General features: G+C 41.6%; 1 protein-coding gene across 1 annotated transcript in view; it reads right to left on the bottom strand.

Annotated features, from left to right (window-relative positions):
- The window catches only part of TRAPPC9 (trafficking protein particle complex subunit 9), a 334571-nt gene that overhangs the window by 122042 nt on the left and 196017 nt on the right, over positions 1-16512 (bottom strand). The gene's annotated exons all lie outside the window — the stretch shown is intronic.

Raw genomic sequence — 16512 nt, 5'->3', positions numbered from 1 at the left:
TACCATAGTCTTTCGAGACTGAAGGTTGCCAACCATTTTTTTACTTTGTAAGTCTCTATTTCTTCCTATTCTTTGTGACGTTATGAAGTCATGACCCCTCATTACCCTTCTTGCAATTTTATTCTTTTCAGGTTGCCATTTCATTGCCTCCCCTCTTATAGTAACAGAAGGCCTCCAAACTTACTTTCCATCCTGTATTACTCCTCTCTTTTGCTAAGCACAGCCAAAGTGCTGCTCTATGGTTATTAAAACAGCTTGAGCTCATGACTTGGTTTATCTTGCAGTCAATCACTTTAGAAGAGAACAGGATTTCTACATCAGTTTCTGTAACTATAGAAGCCCCATTCACAAACAGGGTGGAAGGACTGGTTTGCTCTCTCATCATTTTATCACTGTCATACTCTCCCTTTCCATTCTTCACTTGTCTCCTTCACTTGCAGTTCACGCCCTTCACTTGTTGTCACCAATTAATCTTTTAGTAGCCCCTTGTGTACAAACCATTTGGTTCACCCTCTATTATTTTCTTTCAATATTCGGCAGTTTTATTTGCTTTCAGGCTGTCTTCCAGTACTTATACTTGGCATCTTCTAAATAAATGATCCTCAAAGTCTATGTTGATGTGGTCTCTGACCTTATAATGTCTGCAACCTGAGTGGAATCGCAGCCTGAGTGGCATTGCAACCTGCCCTTGCTTTGGGGCTGGGGCTGAAAGAGACTTTCTAGCTCTCACTCTTCTCTCTTTCTTGCTGCTCTCTGCAATTACTCCCTGCTTAAGCCATTTCTGCCCAACATTTCTGCCCAGCATATATGCAACAGGGACCAAATGCATACACCTGAGGGCTGGGCAAAAATGGATTAAAGGTGGGAGACCGGCTGGTGTGCAGACCCCAAATAAGCTCTCAGTCTCAATAGGACGCCCAGCTCCTTCCATTTTCCTCAGAGGACAGAGTCTCCAGCCCACTCATTATCCTGCCCACCTTCCTCTGGACAATAGGTGGGATATCCTCTTAAACTGCAATACCTAGAATGAGATATAGTATTCTAGGTGGAGACTAATGCAGAATATGGCAATACCATCTCTGAGGGAGGGGTGCTGAATAGCATTCAAGTTCACATAGGAGCAACATACTTTGTAAACAGTAGCTCTTATTTCATGCCACATCTGAAGTGTGCTGAAATGCTTACCAGCATACAATCCAGACCCCTTCCAACCCCCGCCTAATCTCTTCTGTTAAATTAATACTTTAAATAGCTCATTCTTCTTAGTAGACCAGCAGATTCTCTATTGCAAATGATGATAATGAGGAATTCAAGGAAAATGAGGTAAAGGTTTAAAGGAGCAAGTTACTTTGTATGCAGAACTCAAGTACTTAAATCTTACAATGCTTAAATTTGTGAGTAATTAGGTTCCATCTTTGTACAATATGTCCAGCATCATCAAATATTACGAATAAAGAGAAGTGGATCATCAACCCGCCTTTTACCAGAGTAAAATAAAAGTTTAAGTCTTCTTTAGTTGGATGAAGCAGACGAAACATGACATTCTTGGCAGTTTCCAAGAATCCAAGCAAACACCACTGTGGCGATCTTTAAAGTGCACGCTGTTTATACCAAGAGTACGTTAAGCACTTTGCAATCTGTCCCTCAGTCATTCTCACAACAACCCTGGGAGGCAAATAATCGTTGCTCCCACGTTGCAAGTGGGAAAGGGACACTAGGAGATGAAGGCCTGATCCAGGACAAAATGGTCAGCAGTCTCCAGTAATCACCAGAGCACAGCTGGGCAGTTATGATGGGATTAGGTTGGGTTATTAGGGATGGCCAGTTTGCAGCAATGGTAAGTAGACAAGAGGCTCCTTCCAGTTTTGAAAAAAGAGATTCTGAAAGTCCAACTTGTCATCATCTACCAGGCAACACTGGCGGTCCCACATCTGAAAGTGGGACACTTTTTTCCCTGCTAAAGTACTTGGCAGTAATGCCAACATTATACCTGGAGGTTCATATTACAGTTGGGTTCCTAAGCAAGAGATGGGGAGAAGAAGCACATTCAGAGGTGACAGAATACAGTACCCAGCGGTCCCTGTATCTGTGGTTTCAATTAACCACTTATGTGGGAGGACACCCCCTGTGCCCCCCACACCCTTTGGAGGTGAGGGGAGCTATGCCCCCTCACTTCCAGAAAGTCTTCTGAGGCCTACAGAGGCCGCACGTGTCCACCTGTAGCCTCTGCAGGCCTCAGAATGGCCATTTTGGCCAAAAAAGGTCACTTCTGTTTTTACACTGGCACCCCCAAAAGAAGCACATGAGACACAGGCTTGGAATGATTTAAACTTTATGAATAAACAACAAACCTGCAGCAGGGAAAAATTTATCTAATGTCCCCCAGCGTGCTGGCATCTAATAGCTTGGGGGAAATGGCGCTGGCCATCTACCCCCCCCCCGACCCCAACAGGGCGTCGCATCCTGGCTCAAGGTGTCACTCAATCGAGGACTGAGTTATCCTACCGCGGCCAACCCCAAAGGGTCAAGGCAGCCAGCCAGCACAGACCCACACCAGGAAACCTTGTGTAAACCTTTGCTCGAACCAGCCAAGGAGCTCGCCAGCCAGCCTCATCAATGCGGACAAGTGCTGTGAGAGCGGTTCTGGCTTACCCCTTGGCCTTGCTAACCTCAGCATGTATGCCGGCCCCCGCTCCTGGTTACCCAGCCAGCACGCCACCTGCCTAACCCAAACATACTTGCAAAAAACTCGAAGTTCAACCACATCCAAATGCCAGTCTGGGGTAGGTGAAAAAACTGCCAACCAACAGCCAATCAGGTTAGCAGCAAAAAATTCCTACCCAGCCCTGTAAAAGGCAACCAGCTAACCTCAGAGTGAGCATAGGGCGGGTGGGCCCTTAGATCGGCCCTTAGATCGGTGCTGACTGAAGCTGGGCAGCCTGCCAGCCCCAGCAACAGCTGCACCACACCCCTCAGTTCCAATGGGCTCAGTTCCAAAAGCCCATTGCCTGCCTGTATTTGCCCACCTGTGCCTCATGTGCTGAGGGGGAGGGGCATTGCAAATGGCGGCAGGGCTGCAAGGGCCCCACTGGAATTTCGTAAAACCGGACTTTTTTTATACCTTTAAAAGGGATCAGGAGGACCACATTTGGAGCTTCCCCGGTCCTCCTAATGCCTTTTAAATGCATTAATGCTGTCTATAGTAGAAAAAGAACTAATGCTCTGAAAGCCAAATTGATTCGCGTTGTCTGTATGCAAATGCAACAGTGAAGGCCTGGACATTTCTGCAGCCAATGGCAAAAACAAGGCTATCTGACAATTCCAAATTGTAATCTTGTTTTGATAAATAACCCCACATTCTTTTGGCAGGAAGACCTGGAGGAAATCATTTACACAGACCATATACCGTATATATGGCACTGAAAGTTATCCCTCTGCATAAGAAGGTGTCAGCTCATAGAAACACACTTTTCTGAAACCAATTTAACTATACTCTTTGGCCTCAAAATAGCAGTTGTAAAAGAAAATATATGCTAGGGAAGTTGAACTTCTACTGAAGGCGCAGTGTTCAAGTTTTTGAACCTCCATTCTGCGGGCCCAGAGCTTCTCTCCTTCTCCTGCAATGCTCTCAAATTGCCTCCAGGAGTCTGATCTCTCTTGATGACACTGCTGATCTGCTCTTATAGTGAGCTTCTGTTACTTTTACAAATGAGAATTTCTTCCAGCAATGTGGATTCCTGAAAGTTGACATTATTCTGAGAAGTCTAGCAGACATGCAAGGATGGTTCCATCCAACTTATGGGAATCCATATTGTTGGAAGATATTTTCTTTGTACCTCAGGAGACAGCATTTTGCTGAAATGCATTCAGCCTACATGATACATGTTTTTTACCAGACCTTTTGTACTTTGCCTTCTCTTTCATTCGCTGCTGGTTTGGGCACTATCCCCTTTTTTCCTCTGATACTTTTGCCAATGAGTTATTTAAATAGGGCTTGAATGATGCAGATATTACCAACAAGTCCAGCTCTGTAGAGAAAGTTTTTTTTTTTCCATTTCAGATGATAAAGGCAATATTTTCATTAGAAACACTGCAAATATAAATAGCCCAATTCTACAAAGACAAAATCAACCGAAGGAGTTAATGGTTAAAGAGTCAACAATATAATCTCTCTGTCTAAACTGCAAGGTGCAGTGCTGTCTCTCAGGAGAAGTAAGTAGGAATAGCTACTACAGTGTTAGCTAAACCTGGCTAAGGACGACATCCTACACTCTGAACACTCTCTGAGCATGTCCAGAGAGGCTTGCTCCCAGGAAAGAGGACACATGCATAGGATTGTACTAGTAGTTAACAGAGTGTACATACAAGTTGTAGTATAGAAGGACAACTCCAGTTGTAATGAAAGTCTTCAGTTTATAGGACAGATGCGCTAGTTCATTGTAAGCTAGTCCACAAAAGGATAAGCTTTCGAAAAGTTAGATGGATTTTATTTATTTCAGAACTTATGTCTGCTTTTCCTAGAGTAATCTGTAAAGTTCCTTTTGCAATCTCTAGAGGAATTATTTCACTGACTACAGCATGAAATTGCTGTCATAGAGATAAAAAATAAAAATCAAATTGGCTGAGCACAAACAACAGATTCCAGTTCCAGCATTCACAGCTAAGTTATCTCAGCATGGCTTCTAAGAACCCAAAGCAGCAAGTGTGCATTTTTGTCGCTGAACTGATACAATTCTATGCAACAAGCCACACTGTCAGGACCAATTACTCATCTACACGGAGTCTCAAAATATATATATTCATACATTTTAATGACCTCCAATTCATACACACTTCATTGTAAGAAAAATGCAACACTCTAACATCTAAGGGAAGCAATTGAAGAGAAGTGTTGAACCGTCCCAGCACGCATGTTGGGGGATGTCTGCAGGTCTCTTAGTCAAGGATATCAGCAGTGTATAGATGCCAGTGAGGAATATTTCCAGCACTTTAAACCATGATCAACTAACTAACCGGGTCAATCAACTTCTTCTGTGTACACCACACACAATATATATGTGTGAATTACAGTATCATACTATATTTTGAATTACAGCATAATACGTACATATGACACTATGAAGTGGGTGTACGATTTCTTGAGATGCCTTGTATATATTGTTAATAATAATACACAGGTCATGCCTCGTTATCCAATGGGGTCCTGTTCCAGAACTCCTAGTAGATAAAAATAATCCATGGATAAAAAAATCTGTGGAAAAATAGATTTAAAGACCCACTTCCAGATTTCTTGCCCCTCCATTTCTCGTAATGGAATAAGGTTGTGCCACGACATCCGCAGGGGTTTGATTCTGGGACTCCCTGCTGATACCATAAAATGTGTTAAATAAAAGCATTTTTAAAAAATTTAAAAAGTGTGTCCCTTTACAATTGTGGGTTAAAACAGCTTTTCTTACTGTTGTAGAGAGGCAGTCAGTAATTAGAAATGCAGAATTTTCACTTTGCTACCCTCCACCATCCATTCCTCCTGTGAGATCTTCAATGTTTTATCTCTGTAAAAAGTTCTGATGAATTTCACATGGATTTCTCTTGGTAGTTCATGATAAAAAGTGCTTACTCTTCTCGCTGAATCCAGATCTATGAGTATCTCCTCTGTTGGTGTGTCGATCCACTCTGATATTAAATCACCAATCAGATGTCGTGTATCTTCCCCTTTCTGTTCTGGTACGTTTTGTATTCTCACCACTCGAGCTGCACTCTCCATCTGAAATCCCTTTAAAGTTGCCTCTCCATCATATTGGTCCTGTTCTATCTCCAGTATTCTAGATCAGGGGTGCCCAAACCTCGGCCCTGGGGCCACTTGCGGCCCTTGAAGCCTCTCAATGCGGCCCTCAGGGAGCCCCTAGTCTCCAATGAGCCTCTGGCCATCCAGAGATTTGTTGGAGCCCACACTGGCCCGATGCAACTGCTCTCAGCATGAGGGAGACTGTTTGACCTCTTGCATGACCTGTGGGATAAGGGCTCCCTCCAATGCTTGTTGCTTCATGTCTGTGATGCAGTAGTGGCAGCAAAGGAAAGGCCACCCTTGCTTTGTGCAAGACCTTTTATAGGCCTTGCAAGACCTTCATTCATTCATATAAGTGCATCTTTAATATATTCATTTATGTAAATTTGTTCAAATTTTAAATGTAAATTAATTCTTTTTTTCCCCTGGCCCCCGACACAGTGTCAGAGAGGCGATGTGGCCCTCCTGCCAAAAACTTTGGACACCTCTGTTCTAGACTGATCTTTTGTTGTCTTTTCTTCTAATTTCCTAATCTTTTGTGTATTCTCATCTGCTTGGCCTTTAACAGCTTTCAGTTGCACATTGAGATCATTTAGTTGTGCAGCTAAAACATCCAGACTAGCTTGAATCTGCAGAAATTGATTTGCATGCTGCTGTCCCATCACCACTAATTTTTCTATATTGTCTTGTATTGTCTGCTTCCAATCTTTCTCTTTCGGTTCCTCCTGTGTTAGTTTTCCCAAGCTTGACTCCAGGGCAGGAGAGCCCCTAACTTTCTTTCCTTTTCCTATCATGCTTTTTCTTCCTTCTTATGTCTTCTTTCCTGTAAAACTCAAATATCTGTTATCACATATATCACTATCAGGTACCCTTACATCACATCACATCATCAAGAAATCAACTGTTCACCCATAAAAACCAACACAAGGAAATTTGAAGTCAAATAAACCTTTGCCTTGCAATATTTTTTAACGCCACTAGATGTCCTCAGCGTATCCTCCTCACTTCACTTGTCAAGTCCTGTTCTTGTCCTTGCAATGTCTTTTTAGATCCACCAGATGTCCCTGATGTTCTATTCTTCTTATTCTGTTGTTTTGATTCTCTTGCCTATGTTTGTCCCTATATCAACCACATTCCGATCCAGGAGATAGTGAGAGGAATTCAAAACAATAAACCACATTTGCAAAACAAAGAAATGCAAATCTCCAGCCCTCTCCACAGGCACTCCAAGATCTCCACAGGAAAACAAAACTGAGCATTCTCAAGCAGAGTTTATATTCCAAAACGATTAATTTGTAATCCAACGAGTTTTAGATTTGTAAAGTTAGAGTTATGCTCTCATATTTCCATAACAAGCTCGGCAGGTCTCCTCCAAAGCTTCTCACACAAGTTAACTGAGAAAGCCTCCCCCCCCCTTTCCTCTGCCCAGAGGGGGAAAATCTGCCCCTCCTTCTTCTTCCCTTGGGCAAAAGCTTAACCAGGCAGTCAATTAATCAATCAATGCCAGACACACACAGCAGAATAACACTCACTTAGTTCTTCCAATGTCTTTCCCTGCCTGGGGCCTTCAGCTTAGTTTCAGGATGAATCCATCCTGAGACATGTCCCATGGAGAGTGAGAAAGAAGAGAAAAGAATATGAAGAGCTAGCTAAATTCTAAAGTCACAGAGATATAATATGTATTCAACAATGAAAGCAGAAAATTTTTTGAGTACAGTGATGAAAGATGAGATGAGAAATGAAGAAACTGAGGAGAAAAGAACTAGAAAGTGCAGAAATGGAGCTGGAAGAAAAGAAATCAGATTATTCAGAGATAACTGAGGAATCAGAAAAGGAAGAAACTAGAGGGGCAAGGAGGCATTCAACCGATAGCAAAAAGAAGACAAAAAGAGAAGGTGAATAGTAAAAAGAAACATGATGGTTAAGGGAGGATGGAGTATTTACTCTGTCAACATAAATGGCTTAAATTCACCTCAGAAATGAAAGAAAGTCTTCCTTCAATTGTAAAAGTTAAATATGGATAGGTCATAATATTACATTAGAACAATGGGAATAGATTTGGAAATATAATGTAAAATTTATTAGAGCAACAAATTTTAAAGAAAATGTATATAAATGTTTTATAGATGGTACATGACACCAGTAAAACTGGTAAAAATGAATCAAAACATACCAAAAAAATGTTGGAAGTATAAATCTGTAGAAGGGACGTTTTATCATATGCTGTGGACATGTAAAACAAATGCAAGTATATTGGAAAATGGTAAGGAATCCAATACAAGAGATAACTGGATTTACGATATCGCTGAAACCAGAGTTAATTTTGCTTAATATTACCTTAGATATTATAGATAAAGAAAATGATGTGTATTTAGTTACTATTATATTAACTGCTGCAAGGATTTTATATGTTAGATACTGGAAAGATATTAAAATTCCAATGAAAGATGAATTAATAGAGAAAATAATGAATGTGGCGGAAATGGATAGGTTTACAGAGATTTTGGATCAATAGCACAAACCGACACAGATAGAGCAATGGACACCACTTTATGCTTGACTGAAAATGAAGTTGTAGATGTATAAGACAGGGCATTTAGATGAATATATTGTATACATATTATACAGGATATGATATGATAGATAAATGATATTAAGAGGCTAAACTAGAAGAGGAACGAGACTAGAAGATATGTATTGATTGATTAGATATATTGATATATGATTGCTTGCACCCTCCAACAGTGTGTTTCTGAATTTGTTTTTTTGTGTTGAGTTTGTGTTTGTTATGTGTTTGTTTATATTTGTAGTTTGTTTTTATTTTAGAAAATAATAAAAAATTAAAAAAAGTAATTAGAAATGCAAAGGATCCCCTGCCTTTGCCTGGCTCAGCTGAAGAATGGAATGATCGCTTGCTTGACTGTCTCTCTACAACAGTAAGAAAAGCAGTTTTTTAAAACTGTGATTTTAAAGTGATGCCTTTCTCCTCCAGGGATCAGCACATTCCTTCTCATTTGCAGTGACCATTCATGTTGAGTCAAATCTGTGTATAAAAAATTTGTGTATAACAAGGTTGGACCCGTATACTTTTTCAGACTGGAAATAGAGCAAGCATAATTAATTAAGCATTTTTCATATAATAACATATAGTACTTTCTGAACATGCAAAGCATGCCACACGTATTATCCAGATGGAATCCTTACAACAACCCTGTAAAATAAGTATTATCCCCATTCGCAGCTTGGGGGGAGCATGTAGCAAGTTCATGGACCTGCAGCAGACTACTTTGCAACATTTCACTTGCAGTGTTAATTTTGCTTAGGTGCTCTGACTGACAAACCTGGCAGGAACAGAACAAGATCAGAAAAGGGAATTACTAGATCTTCTTTCTAATTTTTATTTGGGAATGTGCTTTACAGAACATGTATTAGTTTTTTTAAATGTTATGATTTGTACATTCTAGTGAAAGTCATATATGAAAAAAATAAAACAGAAACAGTCACTCTAAAAGTTGAAGAAATAAAATGTACAAGAATAAATGAAATGGCAATTTTGTAATAAGTGCCAAAGTAAAGTTTAGAAATGTCAAAGGCAGGAGAAACAGGCAATACTAAAACAGATGGATGCCCATATGCAAAGAGTTAGCCTAGCTCTCCATTCATTAGCAAACAACAAATGTGTAAGCAGCCATATGGAAGCAGTTTAACTTGAACACTTTGGGATCTCACTGATACATGATTTACAGAATCACAGTTCTGAGCATGTAGCCTAATCCTAGTCAAAACTGCAGAGCCATTAAAAAAATAGCGTGCATGATTAAGCCATGATTCAATCCTTGAATAAGAAAAGGGGAACTTGTGAAGAAGTAGTAGTGGTAGACCTTCAACACAAAAACAGTTCCACAACTGGAATTGGAATTAGGTAGGAAGCTGAAAGCCAGGACCTCAAAAGGTAGCGTTCTCGGAAATGCCACCTGTTCCACGCGCAGGGCCAGCTACGCAGGTGGAGATCAGGGGTCTCAATGCGTGGATGAGACAGTGGTGTAGGGAGGAGGGGTTTAGATTCGTTAGGCACTGGGGAACGTTTTGGGACAAGCGGGGCCTGTACAAGAGGGACGGGCTTCGCTTGAACCAGAATGGAACCAGACTCCTGGTGCATAACATTAAAAAGGTGGCAGAGCAGCTTTTAAACTGATCCCTGGGGGAAGGCCGACAAGAGCTGAGGGACATCCAGTTCGGGACTCCTCATCCTATGGGATGAGGAGGTTAGAGAACAACAAGACAAAGGCAGAGTAGGAGAAGAAATTGGGAATGGTAGCGTGATGGGATGTGATAGCCGGTTTGGCACAGTGAGAGGATGCAGGGACAAAGGAGCTAATAAGCAGCCCATCCAGGGGTATTCCATGTACAAATGCTTTTATGCTAATGCCTGAAGTCTCCAAGCAAAGATGGGAGAACTGGAATGTCTGGTGACAAGGGAAAACATTGACATAGTGGGCATAACAGAAACCTGGTGGAATGTGGAGAATCAGTGGGATACCACAATCCCGGCCTATAAACTCTACAGGAGGGACAGGCAGGGGTGTGTTGGAGGTGGTGTGGCCATTTACGTTAAGGAAGGGATAGAATCCAGCAAAGTAGAGATTGAAGGTGGATCCGACTCCACCATAGAATCTCTGGGGGTTAAATTACCAGGCCTGAGGAGTGATGTAATACTGGGGGCGTACTATCATCCACCAGACCAGAAACTGGAAGGAGACCTTGAAATGAGGAAACAGATCAGGGAGGTGACAAGGAGGGACAGGGTTGTAATCATGGGGGACTTCAATTATCCTCATATAGACTGGGTCAATTTGTGTTCTGGTCACGAAAAGGAGACCGGATTCCTTGACATACTAAATGACTGTGCCTTAGAGCAGCTAGTCATGGAGCCCACCAGAGGACAGGTGACTCTGGATTTAATATTGTGTGGTACTCAGGACCTGGTTAGAGATGTCAGTGTTACGGAGCCATTGGGGAACTGTGATCATGCTGCAATCTGTTTCAACATGCACGTTGGGGGAAGAATACCAGGCAAATCTTTCACAAAAACCCTTGACTTCCAACGAGTGGACTTCCCTCAAATGAGGAGGCTGGTTAGAAGGGAAGGTAAAAAGAGTCCAATCTCTCCAGAGTGCATGGAGCCTGCTTAAAACAATAGTAATAGAGGCCCAGCGGAAGTGTATACCGCAAAGGAAGAAGGTCTCCTCTAAGTTCAGGAGGGTACCCGCATGGCTAACCAGTCAAGTTAGAGAGGCTGTAAAGGGCAAGGAAGCTTCCTTCTGTAAATGGAAGTCTTGCCCTAATGAAGAGAATAAAAAGGAACATAAACTGTGGCAAAAGAAATGTAAGAAGGTGATACGGGAGGCCAAGCGAGACTATGAGGAACGCATGGCCAGCAACATTAAGGGGAATAATAAAAGTTTCTTCAAATATGTTAGAAGCAGGAAACCCGCCAGAGAAGCGGTTGGCCCTCTGGATGGTGAGGGAGGGAAAGGGGAGATAAAAGGAGACTTAGAGATGGCAGAGAAATTGAATGAGTTCTTTGCAAGAAGGCAAATTCTATGCTTGGAATCATTAGAAAAGGCATTGAGAACAAAACGGCTAGTATTATAATGCCGTTGTACAAATCGATGGTAAGGCCACACCTGGAGTATTGTGTCCAGTTCTGGTCACCACATCTCAAAAAGGATATCGTGGAAATGGAAAAGGTGCAAAAGAGAACGACTAAGATGATTACTGGCTGGGGCACCTTCCTTATGGGGAAAGGCTACAGCATTTGGGCCTCTTCAGCCTAGAAAAGAGACGCTTGAGGGGGGACATGATTGAGACATACAAAATTATGCATGGGAAAGATAAAGTGGATCGAGAGATGCTCTTTACACTCTCACATAACACCAGAAACAGGGGACATCCACTAAAATTGAGTGTTGGGAGAGTTAGCACAGACAAAAGAAATTATTTCTTTACTCAGCGTGTGATTGGTCTGTGGAACTCATTGCCACAGGATGTGGTGATGGTATCTGGCCTGGATGCCTTTAAAAGGGAATTGGACAAGTTTCTGGAGGAAAAATCCATTACGGGTTACAAGCCATGATGTGTATGTGCAACTTCCTGATTTTAGAAATGGGCTGTGACAGAATGCCAGATGCAAGGGAAGGCACCAGGATGCAGGTCTCTTGTTGTCTTGTGTGCTCCCTGGGGCATTTGGTGGGCTGCTGTGAGATACAGGAAGCTGGACTAGATGGGCCTATGGCCTGATCCAGTGGGGCTGTTCTTATGGTCTTAACCCCTGTCCTCCATGAATATGTCCAAACCGTTTTTTAAAGTCAGTCAAGCTAGTGACCATTACCATTTGCTGTGGCAAGCAATTATAAAGAATGATGCTGTGCAGGAAAAAAAAGTCTCCTTCTGCTTGTCCTAAAATGCCTCCTGTCCTACAGTTTCAGTGTATGGCCCCAGTTCTAGTATTGCGAGAAAGGGAGAAAAGCTCTGTCTCCACATTCATATTTTCATTAACCTAATCATTAGCCTTCAATCCTATACAAATTTACCATTGAACTCAATGGAACTTACTTCTGAGGTGACACATATAGGATTGCGATGTTAATCCTATTCCCATTTAATCGCCTTCTTTCCCCAAGCTAAAAAAAACCCCAAATGTTGTAGCATGGGACTTGCTTTCTTCACTTCTGCTGCAGACTGGGTCAATGTCTTCATTGAGCTATCCACCATAACCTTAAGATTACTCTTCCGGTTTATCACAGACAATTCCCCAGTTTATCTCTGCCACCACCCTCTTTCCCTTCCTCTGTTGTCACTCTTCAGTTGATTTTAGATAGTGAGTTCCTTGCGAAAGAAGCACATCTTTTTCATTCCAAGGAAGAATCATGCAAGAGTCATAATCAAGCTGCCTTGAGTGTCCTTCATTGGACAGAATTTATTTATTTATCTCTTAAATAAATAAATAAATAATGACTGACACACTAGAGTGTTGAAAGCTTGGCCATCAGTGTCTGTACTATACTGTAGCACTTTTCTTCAGCTATAACAATAGGCAAGGAGCATCCCACAGCTTTTACAACTGGAAAGCAACAAGAAGAGAACAAGATGTACTGCCTTTCTCATGTCTTCCCCTCCTGCTGTCTCAACACCTGTACACCTGCCCAACCTCAGTTCCCTAACTCTGGTGAAACAGGACATACAGCGGTCAGAAAACAAAGTCCCATTCAAAGGCCAGTTCAGGGCCAGCAAACCAAGATATATGGATGAACATGGCAGGCTGTTTCATTCTGCCATTTTAGCTACCCACCTACTCTGTACATGTGAAAATATGAAGTGAGATATTACAATTTGCATAAAGGGAAAACAAAAAGACATTACAATATCCTCACCAGTCATTCCCAGGAGCAGGTTGATGGGCCTTCACATAAGAAAGAAGCTGTTCAGGAACCAAAGGGACCTACACCAACTTCACATGGGTAAAGAAACTGACTGGGATTCATCAGGACATCCTGCTCTTCTGTTGCATTATCCTGCCCCCCCCCCTTCTCCCCTGTCTTTTTGGACTATAACAAATGGACAAGCAATCCTATGTTGGGGGCTCAGAAAGTAGAGCAGGGAGGGTGAAAAAGGAAGAAAGCACTTGAGAAAACACAGAGTTACAACCATCAGAAAGTCATGGATTTCACATTTCACCCATGTTTAGCTCTCCAACAATTCTCTTTCTTCTTGTCCAAAATGAAAATAGAAACTGTACATTTTCTTTCAATTGTTCTTGCCCCACATTGCTTGACAGGTGTGCAGAGCTACTGAGATTCCCCAGAGCTCATAATCCAGTTTGCTTTTCGCGTGCTAAGGCACCTTTGGGAACCAAATTATGTCATCTAGTAAAGGACAGCAGAACAAATCTCAGCTCAGGGCAGAATTCAAAGAAGGGAAACACTATCGGCAATAGAACACCATCTGTGTGCACATGCAAATGCACACAAAAGCTTTGCAGTTTTCTTTTACTCCTTTCTTCATGTTTGCATTTTTCTTTGGTTGTATGGTTTGCTATTTCTTGTTATTTGCATACAGAAAAATTACAAGAACAAGATCAAAGCTCCCCAAAGTAGCAACCCTATTTTCCTTTGTTCCAATTTAGCAGAATCAATTATTATAGAATGCCATACGCTGACATCTTCAAACTGCCTAGAAATAATTAAAGTAAAGGAACAATTCATTCCAAGCTCTGTGGATATTCAGCTCTAAGTATTTCCATCCACTGTTTTGATTCTTCACCACTTTTTTTCTTTTCATGCTGTCAAAAACTTGGAGCTTAATCCAATCCACTGGAAATAGAGCATATAAATGCAGAATTTATTCTGTGGCAAAGGCTGTGCAGCATGGCCTTTCCCAGTTTGAAGAGACACTTGGCCAATAGCCTGAGGCTAAGAGGCAAAGAAGGAAGGCCCATAGCCAGGGAGACAGACCAGGGACAGACAGCACTTGCGACCAGTGTGGAAGGGATTGTCACTCCCGAATTGGCCTTTTCAGCCACGCTAGACGCTGTTCCAGAACCACCTTTCAGAGCGCGATACCACAGTCTTTCGAGACTGAAGGTTGCCAACAACATTCATTCATTCATTCATTCATTCAAATGCAGAATAATTCACAAGGCAGGAATAGTGCCATGTGACCTTCCTATGGTGCATGTAGGGAGCAAGGGAAGCCATATATGCTTCCCATATCCCTGTCCTCCTAACCTCTACTCAGTTAAAGAATACTAGTCTAACCTCATGTTGCTAGACTGAAGAGGGAAGAGGCCGGTGCACACACAGGTCCTTCCATTTACCCATAATGACCCAATGTCTGCACCCCAAAATAAAGGATCTAATACTCTCTACGGACCTCTCCTCCCGGAGGTGCTGAACCCACAGATGACTGCATTGTACTGTTACTTGTTGGTTACATATTTTGTGTCTGAAAAGAAACAGAGAAGAAAATGCAAATGTATCCAGCAAACTTAACAAGTTCAATGCAATGCTAAATCTTACTATAGGAGCGTAACAATCAATTTCTTTCCCTAGAACACCTCTATGCTCTTCTAGACAGTGGGTGTTCATATACCAGTACTCTGTGGAGAAGAAATTCTAGGTCACGTACCTTGGCAACAAATAGGCTGAAAATCTAATGAAAACAGGAAGGTAATGTAAAATAAATTTCTCATGCATCCTCCACAGCAGAAGCATTAATCCATTTTGCTAGGGCTTTTATTTTTCTCAGCAAGCAGTTATTGTAAAACTTTGGACACTAAACTGCACATAAAAAGAGGTGCTAGAAGCTTCCTAAAATACTGCAAGTTTGACTTCTCAGAGATCAGAAAATAAATTTCCTTTTAAAGTGGGGATAAGAAGCAAATGGAGCAAGCTATTAGTTGCCACAGAAATAAAATGTATATTATCTTTTCTCAAAGTAGTATCTGCCTAGCAATTACTTTTTTGAGCAATTTTTACTTTAACGCACAACATTCTTTTACCCAGTTCCTTTACTTTAGCTGCATAGGACACATCTACAAACATATTCTGTATCTATTCGTATTTTCAATTAAAACAATGTTAGCTGACGATATTAAAATGAGTGATAATCACTCATCTTTGTGTTTTGAATATTTTAAAAAATTAGATAATATATTAAGAAATTAAAAACAAAAACCCAGGGTTACCACTTAAGAGACCAAAAGTATGGATAAAAGAACTGCATTACCTGATATATACATGCTCTATTTTAGAAAGCCATTGGGCGATGGTACAAGTTAAGAACTACATGGTCAGCTGGGAAACACCAGAAGACCTACTCAATTTATGGAATAACATACAGAAGTAGGACAACAAATGTGTCTTTATGGAAGTATTTAAAGAGATGCTTCAGATCTATGACAAGATGCAATTTCCACATGAAAGCAAATCCCTCAGGCAGTTAACAAATATTATCCAACATGCTGGAAGTGTGAGAGATTCATGTGTGGTAGATATACAAGGTAGCCAATTGGAACAGAATGCTACCAAAATAACCAGATTATTCTAATATTTATGTGTCTAAACTAAAGACATATCTAGAATTGAATTCTTTAGAGATGCCACTAGGGTATCTCAAATTATGCCACTAGTTTCTCAAATTATGGGTTGGACCCACTACGTGGGTCACTAGCCAATTTCAGGAGGTTCTCATAGAACTAACTCAGCCACCACTGAAAATATGGAGCTGAAAATACAGGGTACAGAGCTGTTTGGTGGGGGGGGGGGGCTCCTGGTCAGAGAGAGGCATGCTTTGCCCTGAAAAGATGGGAAGATGGGATGCTGGAAAGGGGGGTGGCAGCTGTGTGGCTGGAGGAGGATCCAAGTCTGCGTTCTGCCTTGACTTCCGAACTAGAATGTTTGAATTCCGAGCTATGCAAAATAACAGCGTGAGTGTACTGTGCAATGGGTCCTTTGGCTGATCACAGCTTAGTTTCGAAGTCTAAACTGATTATGTCACTTCCAGCCATGACATCACTTCCAGGTTATTGACATCACTTCTGGTGGGTCCCAAAAGATTGCCATTCTAAACAGTAGGTTCCGGGGCTATCTACAAATATAGCTCATACTTCATCTGCTGCAACCAGCAGCTCTCATCTGTGCCTCAGTGACTTCTAGGTTAAGTTTCTG

The sequence above is a fragment of the Tiliqua scincoides genome, chromosome 4 (genome assembly GCF_035046505.1).
Source record: "Tiliqua scincoides isolate rTilSci1 chromosome 4, rTilSci1.hap2, whole genome shotgun sequence".
NCBI lineage: Eukaryota > Metazoa > Chordata > Lepidosauria > Squamata > Scincidae > Tiliqua > Tiliqua scincoides.
The sequence above is the reverse complement of the archived record's forward strand: the minus strand, read 5'-3'. Positions and strand labels throughout refer to the sequence as shown.